Here is a 10000-nt window from a genome sequence, read left to right as displayed (position 1 = left end):
CACTGGCATTAGTGCCAGTGCCACGTAAAAGGCACCCAGCACATTCTGTAAATAAAGTAGTTGATATTAGGAAGGGCATCCAGCCATAGAAACAATACCAAAACATAGAAGCCATACCAAAATTGGGGCCTGGACAGGTCTGACAAGAACAGACAAATGCACATCATCATCATCATCATCATCATCATGTAACATTCCATTTTCCCATGCTGGCATGGGTTGGATGGTTCAACAAGAACAGACAAGCTAGAGGGTTGTACCAGATTCTACATCTGTTTTGGTATGGTTTCTGCAGTTGGATGCCCTTCCTAATGCCAACCACTTCACAGACTGTACTGGCTGTCTCTATGTGGCACCATCAACAGTGAGGTTACCTACACAGGACCCTTCAACTGATTGGGATACAAAATGGAAGGATAAGAAACTAGGACAGAAGGGTAGTGGCAGGTGTCTTGCTGAAGAGAGATAGAGAGATTTGAGGTTGAGGAACAAGGTGAGTTTGAGAGAAAGAATTGTATAATATGTATATATGTATTTGTGTATGTATGTATTTATGTATGTATGTATGTAAAAGTGCTCTAATACAGACAGGAACTGCAGCTGGTAATTGGGAGCGGGAGGCACAAGACCATGATGGATGGAGGAAGACAGTGCATGTTGGAGGGGGTTTAGAAGGGGGGAACCTGTGGAGAGTGAGAAAGTGTTGCTTTTTATGTGTGTGGTTTGAGTTGTGCAGGCCTGGTGAGCCATCAAAATTCTCATAGAAATCGCCCCATGATAAACAATGATGTGGCTATTAAAATGCATAACAGAACGTGTGCAAAATGTGGAAGGGAGTGCCTCTCAGTTGGAGGTCTAAAAAGACATGTTAAGAGAGTGCATATGGTGGAACCTGTTTCTCCTGCCAGCCAGCACAGTTGTCTAGTATGTAATAAAATGTGTCAAAGCTTGGCCAGGCTTAAAAGTCATATACGGGTATCACATGGCAACAGTCATGAATCATTTCAGTAAGTCTTCTTGACAATGGTTTTTCTCATGTAACGAGGATGTGGCTGTCATGTCATGTCATGTATGTATGTATATATTTATGTATGTATGTATTGTTTTTCTCTTTTTAATTTAAAATTAGTTTTTGGCTGTCCACCTGCATGATGGCAAGATTGAAAAGGAGAGCATCTTGTTTTGTTCCTCATCCTTTAAATCCCGAGAAAGTCTTGCAGATTTTTACATTGTCTCAGATATCATCATCATCATCATTTAGCGTCCGTTTTCCATGCTAGCATGGGTTGGACGGTTCAACTGGGGTCTGGGGAGCCCGAAGGCTGCACCAGGCCAGTCAGATCTGGCAGTGTTTCTACAGCTGGATGCCCTTCCTAACGCCAACCACTCCGAGAGTGTAGAGGGTGATTTTATGTGCCACCGACACAGGTGCCAGACGAGGCTGGCGAACGGCCATGCTCGGATGGTGTTTTTATGTGCCACCGACACAGGTGCCAGACGAGGCTGGCAGACGGCCACGCTCGGATGGTGTTTTTATGTGCCACCGACACAGGTGCCAGATGAGGCTGGCAGACGGCCACGATCGGATGGTGTTTGTTACGTCCCCAAAGCACGGAGGCCAGTCTATGTGGTACTGGCTACGGCCACGTTCACGTTCGGATGATTTTCCATTGATGTTCATCTATTTTGATTTGTTTTGATTTGATTTTCACTTGCCTCAACAGGTCTTCACAAGTGTCACAAGAAGGAAGGTATGCACAGGTGGACTGACTACGTCCCAGGTAGGGGCCACGGGTTATGGCCTGACTAGTCTTGCCGGGTCTTCGGATGGTGTTTTTATGTGCCACCGACACAGGTGCCAGATGAGGCTGGCGAACGGATGGTGTTTGTTACATGCCCACAGCACGGAGGCCAGTCGATGCGGTACTGGCTACGGCCACGTTCGGATGGTTTTCTTGTGTGCCACCGGCACTGGTACCACAAAGATACAAATTCCATTGATGTTCATCTATTTTGATTTGATTTGATTTGATTTTCACTTGCCTCAACAGGTCTTCACAGGTCTTCACAAGTGTCACAAGAAGGAAGGAAGGTATCATGATCATTTTTAGTTTGTGAATTAAGGAGTTGCATTCTCCCCCGAATTACCATACCCTACACCAGGCAGGCTGGTATGTATCCAGTTGCTCCAGAAATAATAGATATGAAGCAGCAGGTGTATATATGCATGCATGTATATGCATCTATGAAAGGATGAATGCGTGTGTGTGTGTGTGTGTGAGTGTGTGTGTGTGTGTGTGTGTATTCCTGTGTTTGTGTAAGTTTGCATTGTGTTGTCCTTATATGTGTTCACTGACTGTAATAAAAAGAACGACACTACCTTGTTATCAATAAAGTAGCGTTGTATGCTTGCAATTAACTGTCAAAGCATGTCAAGGCCTTCTGGCATGTCTAGACATGCGGCATGATCTTTGCAAACAAAGAGGCTAGCAACTAGGTTTAGGTTGTCCATTGTTTAACAGACTTGGAAATTATGACCTTGCTTGAATACAGGTAAGGGTTAGTGACAGGAAGGGCATCCAGCCTTAAGAAAATCTGTTTTGCCAAATGATTCTTGACCCATGAAAGCATGGAAAAGTGGACATTATAAAAATCCTTTCTACTAAAGATACAAGGCCTGAAATTTGATGGGAGGGGCTATTCGATTATATTAACCCCAATATGTAACTGATACCAATTTCATTGACCCTGGAAGGATGAAAAGCAAAGTCAGCTTTAGCAGAATTTGAACTCAGGATGTAAAGATGGACAAAATGCTATTAAGCATTTTGTCCAGCATGCTAATGCTTCCGCCAGCTTGCCGCCTTAGTGGACATTATGATAATTACAGACATTAGGTCAGAAATTTTGGGGTGGGGGAAAGTCAATTTGGGGGAGGGGACAGTTGATTACATCAACTCAAGTGTTCAACTGGCACTTATTTTATCGATGCTAAATGGATGAAAGGCAAAGTCAACTCTGGCGGAATTTGAACTCAGTACATAAAGACGGACGAAATTCCACAAAATATTTTACCAGGTGTGCTAACGATTCTGCCACCTCACTGCCTTAGGGAACATTATAATAATGTTAATCATAGATGCAGGCATGGCTGTGTGGTAAGTAGCTTGCTTACCAACCACATGACTCTGAGTTCAGTTCCACTGCATGGCACCTTGGGTAAGTGTCTTCTACTATAGCCTTGGGGTGACCAAAGCCTTGTCAGTGGATTTGGTAGACAAAAACTGAAAGAAACCCGTCGTATATTGTGTGTGTGTGTGTGTGTGTGAGTGTGTTTGTCCCCACCATTGCTTGACATCTAATGTTTGGTATGTTTACATCCCTGTAACTTAGCAGTTCGGCAAAAGAGACCGATAGAATAAGTACTAGGCTTACAAAGAATAAGTCCTGGGGCCAATTTGTTTGACTAAAGGCAGTACTCCAGCATGACCACAGTCAAATGACTGAAACAAATAAAGGAATATTGATTATGATGATATATTTGTTTCTCTCCCCACTACTCAAAATCTTCCACACCCACATCAAAAAGATCAAAAGTCCTTCCTGAGCCATATGCACCAAGGGCCATATATATATATACATCTCTCTCTCTCCCTCACCAGATGGTAAGACACTGGCCCTTTGCAGGATCACTCATTTTTGCCTAACGAGTGGACTGAACCAGCATGAAATGAAGTGTTTTGTTTAACGACACAATGCGTCACCCAATCCAGGAATCAAAACCATAATCTTAGGATCTTGAGTGTCATACTAGACCATGTGCCTCCAAAGATATCAACATCATATATAACACACACGGAGGTGCAATGGCCTAGTGGTTAGGGCAGCGAACTTGTGGTCATAGGATCGCGGATCAATTCCCAGACCGGGCGTTGTGAGTGTTTATTGAGCGAAAAACACCTAAAAGCTCCACGAGGCTTCTGCAGGGGAGGGGGGTGATCCCTGCTGTACTCTTTCACCACTCTTTCTCTTTTTCTTCTGTTGGCCTGCTCTCTTAGCCAGCGGGGTGGCGTCATTTGAAGTCTAAAACAGTGCGAACGCATTGTGACCAGCGATGTGTAACAACATCTGATGGTCTGGTCGGTCACGTGATCACGTGATATAACACACACACACACACACACACACACACACATTGACCCATCTTGCTACAACAATTGCTGTACAAAATGAAGATTAATACCAAATCCATCTTCTGGCTGTTAGTTTCTCAACTAATACTGCGGAAGTTGCTGAAGTAGATCCAATGGTAATATACCCCGACTGCAGATGACACCAGGTAGGCCCAAGCTGTAGCAATACTTTACTCAATACTGCAACACACCATTCGACATATACCCGTTAGTCCAAAATATTAAATTGTCATCGTCATTATCATCATCATCATTATCGTCGTCGTCATCATCGTTGTAATTGTTTAACGTCTGCTTTCCGTTCTGGCATGGGTTGGACGGTTTGACTTAGGACTGGCAAGCCAGAAAGCTGCACCAGGCTCCAATCTTGATCTGGCAAGGTTTCTACAGTTGGATGGCCTTCCTAAAACCAACCACTCAGCAGAGTGTAGTGGGTGGTTTGCACACACACATTATATACATATATATTGATATACACACACATACACACATATATAATGTAACCATGTGTGAATCGTTGATGATTTTCTTCCTCCATCTTCTCTTCTTTAGGACTTTCCTCTTTTTCTGAAGAAGATCTTTGCTCAAAACATTAAATCCTCTTTCTTTCCCTTCCTGAGTGTCTGATAATTCATTACTTGTAACACGTCCTCCTTGTTGTTTTTTCTCTTGTTTGTTCTTCTTTGTTTGGTTTCAACTATATATATATATATATATATATATATATATATACACAATTTAGGGCTCCTAAATAGATGCCGAGTGCTGGGAACACAAAGGGCCCTTTTTGTGTTCCCAGCACTCGGCATCTTTATTTAGGAGCCCTTAATTGTATAACTACATGAATAATATTTTTCTATATGAATAATTTTTGTCTTATGACTAATTCGTCTTTTGTGCTGGGCACCTGGTAGTAAATAATATTACTACCCTTCTTGTTGTATATATATATATATATATATATATATATATATATAAAAATATATATATATATATATTATATATATATATATATATATTATATATATTATATAAAAATATATATATATATATATATATTATATATATATATATATATATATAATATATACAGTATATATAGATAGATTTGTAGATATATACATATACATACATATATATATATATATATATCGAAATACATTGCAACACCTTGTGTGTTTTTGAATAGCTAAAATATCTTCCTTTACCGCAATATAAAGGAATCATGATTTTAGATAAACAGACAAAGAAACAACACCATCATGACCACCACCACCAAAATAGATAAATAGGTATTTTCTGTTCTTTCATTTCCTGACAAGTTCTGGGAAATTCCAATGAAAGGAACATATAAGTGTTGGTATTGAGTTGTTTGGCAACTTAGATTTCATGGAAGCAAAAGACAAGATTCTCTATTCTCTAAGAAGCCAGGTAAATCGGTGCTAAAATCTTTGGATTTCTATCCAAGTTGTCAAGCGATCAACAATATTTATTTTGTCAGATCTAAGTCGATGTTTGTTAATTAAACACAGTATGACTGATTGCTCAAGGAGATATGGAGATATTTTTATTGCTGTTCTTTATGTTATTGTTGTAGTTTTTGTTGTTCAGCTCAAAGTCAGGCCTGATTGAACAAACTGATAACAACAACAACAATAATAATATTGGGTTGTCTAGAAAGATTGTGCCGATTTATAGTAGCTTACCTTTCGACTAATTTTAGAACATGGTTGAGTCGATAAAATAGGATTTGACTACACCTCCATTTAGAGCACAGTTTAAGCTATCTTTTGGTGGAAGGAGGTTTATGTTCCTATGACCTGATTAGCTAAAATTACCCAAATTTTGAAAACTTTAAAAGCTTTTGACATTTTAGTTATTAATTTATGGCAAAAATGAATTTCATTTTCATAATTAGCAGACAGAAGTAAATTGGAATAATCAAATTTGAAAACAATTAGAACAACATTGGAAAAAAATTCGTAATCTGTGACACAGGAGTGGCTGTGTGGTAAGTAGCTTGCTTACCAAACACATGGTTCCCGGTTCAGTCCCACTGCATGGCACCTTGGGCAAGTGTCTTCTATTATAGCCCCGGGTTGACCAAAGCTTTGTGAGTGAATTTGGAAGATAGAAACTGAAAGAAGCACATCGAAAGTGTATGTGTGTGTGTGTGCATGTTTGTGTGTGTGTGTGTGTGTGCGTGTGTGTTTGTGTTTGTGTGTCTGTGTTTGTCCCCCCCACCATCGCTTGACAACCGATGTTGGTGTGTTTACATCCCCGTAACTTAGTGGTTTGGCAAAAGAGGCCGATAGAATAAGTACTAGGCTTACAAACAATAAGTCCTGGGGTCGATTTGTTCGACTAAAGGCAATACTCCAGCATGGCCACAGTCAAATGACTAAAACAAAAAAAGAACTAAAAAGATCAAAAAGCAGCAAGACCAGACAGCGATGATAGCCAAAAATACATGACCCGTACACAGGATACAAGAGGAGATGATAGAAAAGTGACCAGTAAAAAGTGACATATGGAGGAAAGGATGAAGTGGCATGTCAGTAGTGTTGATATATTTCAAGAAGTATAGAATTTTTGAAGGATTTAGATGTCCTGACATCTAACTTGATGTAAGTAGTTTATTCCATGTTTTGACAACTCTGACCTTGAAAGAATGTTTATGAAAGCCATGGACCAGCACTGTTTGTTTTTTGAGTTTTATAAGCCTGTCCACAGATGGCATAGATATTCTTTTCTACTCTAGGCACAAGGCCTAAAATTTTTGGGGAGGGACCCAGTCAATTACATTGACCCCAATACACAACTGGTACTTAATTTATTGACCCTGAAAGGATGAAAAGCAAAATCGACCTCGGCAGAATTTGAACCCAGAACGTAAAGACAGATGAATGGGTGGTATATGTAATCTTTTCTACTCTAGGCACAAGGCCTAAAATTTTTGGAAAGAGGGCCTGTCAATTAGACCAACCCTAGTATGCAACTGATACTTAATTTATTGACCCCGAAAGGATGAAAAGCAAAGTCGACCTAGGCAGAATTTGAACTCAGAACGTAAAGATAGATGAATGGGTGGTATAGATATTGAATTCAAAATGATTGCTTAAGTTGTTATTGAAAAGATGGTGGATGATCTTGTGGGCTTCTTCCAAGTCAGTTGTTAGATCTCCAAACTTTTGCATGTTAATGTCCAGAGAAGCAAGTGAGTGATGGAGGGTATTCGTCTGGTTGCACACCTCTAGATAGCTTCCTGTAGATCAATATTCTGGACAAGGTGGAGGTTCCGGATGGAAGATGCTATCTATGAGTATGGACTTTTATCATAGCCATATACAGCTCTAAATAGACAGCTGGTTGGTGCCAAACAAGTGCCTTACTTTCCGATACTTAGGTAACTCTTGGACGTTTTTATAGTATTGAAATGTGGAACAGCAGGAGCTTGATTATAATGGTGGTGGTGGTGGTGGTGGTGGAGAGGGTTCGGTCATTCCAGGATGCAGATGGGATGGGATGCTGTGATGAGATGCAAAATTTCAGGCGACTTATCATGAAAAGTGTTTCTGCTTCACACCCTCATCCACAGCTGACAACCCTTGTCCCACCACTGAATTGACCTAGAGTTTAAACACCGCTACTCTGCTATCATCACCAACAACTATGTCAACAAAAATTGAAGTGCTTACATGAAGGTTAAGCGGTGAAGGAAGGTCAAGACATGATGACTAAATGTATAGAAACTAAAACCAGGAAGAGAACTCAGACAGCATCCGAGATAATGGTGCTTGTATTGTTTGTTCTTTGAGTACACCAGCTGGAAATGATAAAGAGACAATGTTCAGAGGTGAAAGACTTTTCTTTTCTTTTTTCTCCTCTTTTTCGTTCATCACCATCTTTATCTTCACCTTCTTCTTCATTCTTCTCTTTCATTCATTTTCTGTAGTCTTCATTTTCTTCTTCGTCCTTTACGTCTTCAATTCTTCTTTGTTCTTCTACTTCATTCATCTTCTTCGCCTTCTGCACCTGTTCTCTTCTTCTTCTTCTTCCTCTTCTTCTTCTTCTTCTTCTTCTTCCTCTCCTCCTTCTTCTTCTTCCTCATCCTCCTCCTCATCCCCCTCTACCCCTTCCTCTTCACCCACTTCCACCATCCTGTGGAACTAGCTGAAAGACAGATGTCCTGATATACAATGACAATAGCAACATAAATACTTGACAATCAGACTCGGAGAGAGACGAATAGATTACAAAACACAATCAACTTGGATTGGGATCGGAAAGTAGAATAGATCGGACCATTGTAAAGGAAGGAAGGAGGGGGGAATCTAGAGTTGTAATTGGAGCATTAGAAGTGGTTTGCAAAAAAATTTCAAAGAGTTAAAAGAAGATGATTAAACATCTAAGAACTGGCACACGTTTTGGAACACTTCCAGAATGAAGGCTTTTTTCTTTGAAAGGACTAGGATATTGAAACAAAAACTCATCAGTTAACACGCAAAGTCCTTAAGGTTATTGATTAGAGACCAATTTTCAAAGAAATTGCAGACATGTGAGACATCATAAAACTGAAGTGAAAATAGCAACAACAAAAAAGACAAAAAAGAAAAAGAAAAAAAAAGTAAAAAAGGAGTAAAAACATAAAACATAATAATCATAACAGTTTCCAATTTTAGTACAAGGCCAGCAATTTTAACAAAGGGGATTATGTTGATTACTCTGCCCTTCATCATTTCCTGCTCAACTTGTATTTATGTTATTGGCCTGAAAGAACGAAAGGCAAAGCTGACTTTAGCAGAATTTGAACTCAAAACATAAAGAATGCTGCTAAGTATTTTGTCTGATAATAATAATAATAATAATAGTAATGATAATAATAATAATAATAATAATAATAATAATAATAATAATAATGATGAGATGATGATGATGATGATGATGATGATAAAAACAATAATAGTAGTAGTAGTAGTAGTAGTAGTAGTAGTAGTGATATAATAATAATAATAATAAGAAGAAGAAGAAGAATGATGATGATGATGATGATAATCCTTTCTGAGTTCCTTTTGAGTGTTGGGCCTCACAGAGGCAATGACTAAGACCTTTGGCATTATGTCATGCTTGAGAAGAAAAACCCAGCAAGCCGAGAAAGAACAATCATGGCAAATACTGATGTCATGCAAATGGCACCCGTGCCAGTGGCATGTAAAAGCACCCATTACACTCTTGGAGTGGTTGGCATTAGGAAGGGCATCCAGCTGTAGAAAACCATGCCAAATCAGACTGGAGTCTGGTGTAGCCTTCTAGCATGCCAGCCTGGTCAAACCGTCCAACCCATGGCAGCATGGTCAACAGACGTTAAATGATGATGATGATGATGATGATGATGATGACTATAGGCACAAGGCTTGAAATTTTGGGGTGGAGGGGGACTAATCGTTAACATAACCCCCCAGGAACCAATTGGTTCTTATTCCATTGACACCCAAAAGGATGAAAGGCAAAACTTGACCTTGGGCAGCACTTGAAGTCAGAATGTGGAGATGGATGAAATGCCACTAAGCATTCCATTCGGTCAATGTGCAAATGACACTTAGCCAGCTCGTGAGCTTTTTCTTACTTTTACATCAAAGATTTCTGATGATAAGAATAATTTTTGCTCTATCCAGATCCAGTCACCTAAGAATAGTTTGTTGGCCTTTATTTGAATTATTCATACTCACACACACACACACACACACAAACACACACACACACACAAACACACACACACACACACACACACACACACACACACAAAC

General features: G+C 39.7%; 1 protein-coding gene and 1 long non-coding RNA gene across 5 annotated transcripts in view; one reads left to right on the top strand and one right to left on the bottom strand.

Moving 5' to 3' along the window:
* Positions 1-361, bottom strand: part of LOC118766485 — a 12748-nt gene extending 12387 nt beyond the window's left edge. Inside the window, exon 1 of the long non-coding RNA XR_005002424.1 lies at positions 271-361. This is a non-coding gene — a long non-coding RNA (uncharacterized LOC118766485). The remainder of the gene's footprint in view (positions 1-270) is intronic.
* Positions 1-10000, top strand: part of LOC115220440 (synaptogenesis protein syg-2) — a 675863-nt gene that overhangs the window by 217702 nt on the left and 448161 nt on the right. The window lies entirely within an intron of this gene.

The sequence above is a fragment of the Octopus sinensis genome, linkage group LG16 (assembly GCF_006345805.1).
Source record: "Octopus sinensis linkage group LG16, ASM634580v1, whole genome shotgun sequence".
In the NCBI taxonomy this organism is placed as follows: Eukaryota; Metazoa; Mollusca; class Cephalopoda; order Octopoda; family Octopodidae; genus Octopus; species Octopus sinensis.
This window is presented reverse-complemented; position numbering and strand designations above follow the sequence as displayed.